Genomic DNA, 2,883 nt, shown 5'->3' with positions numbered 1-2,883 from the left:
AGTGGTCTCACTCCTCCGTAGAATCTAAAAGATTGTCTCACAGGCCTCAAGGGTAGAATGGGGGTTACCAGAGGGAGAGTGGGAGTGGGAAGGGTGGATACTAAGTTGCTATTAGATAGGAACAAGATGCTCCCATGTGCTGTTGCACAGGAGGGTGACTATGGGTGACATTTTGAAAGTTAGAAGGAAGGATTTAAAAAACTTTCACCATTTGGAAATGATAAAGGTTGGAGGAGACAGTGAACCTGATTTAAACCTTGTACTATGTATACATGTGTCAAGACATTAAAAGGTAATATGTACAATGTTATGGTTTTAGGTATTAGTAAATAAAAAGGACTCACTATTTGCCTACTCTTGCCTTCTGCTTGAGGATCTTTGTCCCCACACCCAGTCCATTCCTTGAGACTACTGGAGGAAGTCAGCCATGAGGAAGGTCTGCAGTACGTTCCCATGACCCTGCCTGACCAACATCCATCTCTAACTGGAATTGCACACCTCAAAAGGAAGATGAGAGTAATGTAAGGGGCTGGGGATGTAGCTCAGTTGGTAGAGTGCTTGCCTCACATGCACGAGGCCCTGGGTTCAATCCCCAGCACAACCAAAAAAAAAAAAAAAAAAAGACCAAACAAAAAGGAAAAAGCAAAAACACAAAAAAAATCCCGAAGCGATAGGGAGGTACAAGACTAGAAAGGTAGATTAATTAAAAAAAAAAAAAAGAGTAATGCAAGTTGGTTATCTGTCATGCGATTGATGGGGAGATCTCAGAGCCTGGAATTTCCGGAAGGAGATGGGAACACCTCCCTCATCAAGCCGGGTGGGCCACTGGGACTGAACTACGGCTTCATTCTGTCCTGTAGAGCTGATGCACAAATCCAGGGAATTTAGAAGGTGAGAGTAAAAATATCTGTCTTGCTTCTTAAAAATGTGGGAACTTCAACTTGAGGGAATAAAGACCTCAGGTTATGGGGAAGCTGGTGTAATTCCTGGTTCTTCCACAGCTTTATCTGGAACTTTCTAATAGTTCACCATGGTCCTCCCACTGCATATTGGGACAGGATATGGGACAGGACTGACAGGCTTAAGATTACAGTTTCGGGGCTGGGGTTGTGGCTCATTGGTAGAGCGTTTGCCTGGAATAAGTAAGGCCCTGGGTTTGATCCTCAGCACCACATAAACATAAAATAAAGGTATTGTGTCCACCTACAACTAAAACAAAAGACTAAAAAAAATTACAGTTTCAGTCTCTGAACTGTACAGAGTGGCCATACAGTCACTGAGACCAAAACCCAAGTGCACACTCAAGCAAGAAGAACACAGCTGGTTACAAAGAAGAGTTACTTAAGAACAATAAAAAAATCACTCTGCACTGGGGAAGTCCAGAGAGGGAAGTAAGATCTGGTTGTCGCAAGTGATCAAGAAACACAGCTGCCTGAAAGGGGCTGTGTAACTAGGCAAATCAGTTTATACCTCTGGTAAGATTCGATTGTGTTTGAGTTGTGAAGAGAGATTTTACTCTCCTACAGTTGGATGGGGCGTTCTGTATCTTCTTGATGAATTAACCCTTTATAGTGATTTTCTCTTGTGATAAATATTGACTAAAAGTTTATTCTGTCCTGATACGAGTATAGCCATTGTGTTTGTCAGTGTTCACAGCCATGACAAAATATCTGAAAAAATAACTTGGAGGAGGAAAGATTGTTTTGGCTCACAGTTTAAGAGGTTTCAGTCCGTGTTCTGCCGGCTCCGTTGCTTTGGACCTGAGGTGAGGCGAAAAGTCATGGCAGTGGACGTGGTGGGGGAAAGCTGTTCAGCTCATAGAAACTCGGAGACAGAGAGACAAAGGAGGAGGAGAGAGAGAATGAGGAGGAGGAAGTAGCTGGGGAAAAGATACTGTCTCCAAGGGCACCCCCCAAGGACCCACGCCCTCCAACTAGGTTGTATCTCCTACGGTTTCTCCACCTTCTACCAGTGCCATCAAAATGTTAATCTGTCAGTGGAGTAATCCACTGATGAGATCACAGCCTCCATATTCCAGTCACTCCTCAAAAGCCCTCCCGCTCCGAACACTGTTGATTTGGTGACCAGTTTTTCAACATGAGTCCTTTGGGGACACTTCATGTCAAAACCGAAGCAGCCACTTCTGATTCATTTGCTTATCATTTTTTTCATAGAATATTTTTTCCATTCCTTTCAACCTACATGTGTCCTAAAGGTTAAACTGTGTCTTCATAGGCAATATCTAGTTGGATCTTATTTTTAAAATTTATTCATCCATTCTGTGAATTTTGGTTGGAAAACTGAATCCATTTACACTTAAAGGAATTATTGAAAGTGAAGAACTTAATGCTGCGTTTTGTTAATTATTTTCTGAGTATTTTGCAGTTCTTTTGTCCTTCCTCTTTTGAAGTCTTCCTTTGTTATCTGCTGATTTGTGGTAATGTACTTTTATTCTTTTCTCTTTCTCTTTTTTGCATGTCCTAGAGATTTTTTCCTTTGTGGCTTCTATGAGGCTGACTTAATATATCTTATAATATTTTATTTTAAGCTAAAAACAACTTTACTTTAACCACCTACAGAAATGCTACACTTTTACTTATCTCAAACTTTATGAAGTACCTACAATCATGTTCTATCCTTGGACACAGAATGACCATTTGTAGTTTAAATAATTAGTTTTTTCAGTAAGTTATTCTCCAGCCAATTTGCATCATGAATGAGTGATTTAATTTAGTAGTGGAGGAATTAGGAGATACATTGTTCTTATCTGTTAGAGGGGAGTGTTAAACCATTTAATTTTTTTAAAAAATTTATTTTTTACAGACTGCATTCATTGTACACAAATGGGGTACAACTTTTCATTTCTATGGTTGTGCATGATGT

The 2,883-nt window shown here is 40.3% G+C and overlaps 1 non-coding gene across 1 annotated transcript; it reads left to right on the top strand.

The window, feature by feature from the left end:
* The first annotated feature begins 527 nt into the window (after positions 1–527).
* On the top strand, positions 528–604 carry Trnav-cac (transfer RNA valine (anticodon CAC)). The gene has a single exon. It is a non-coding gene; the product is annotated as a tRNA-Val (tRNA).
* Positions 605–2,883: the final 2,279 nt, after the last annotated feature.

Source organism: Sciurus carolinensis, chromosome 4, assembly GCF_902686445.1.
Source record: "Sciurus carolinensis chromosome 4, mSciCar1.2, whole genome shotgun sequence".
NCBI lineage: Eukaryota > Metazoa > Chordata > Mammalia > Rodentia > Sciuridae > Sciurus > Sciurus carolinensis.
The sequence above is the reverse complement of the archived record's forward strand: the minus strand, read 5'-3'. Positions and strand labels throughout refer to the sequence as shown.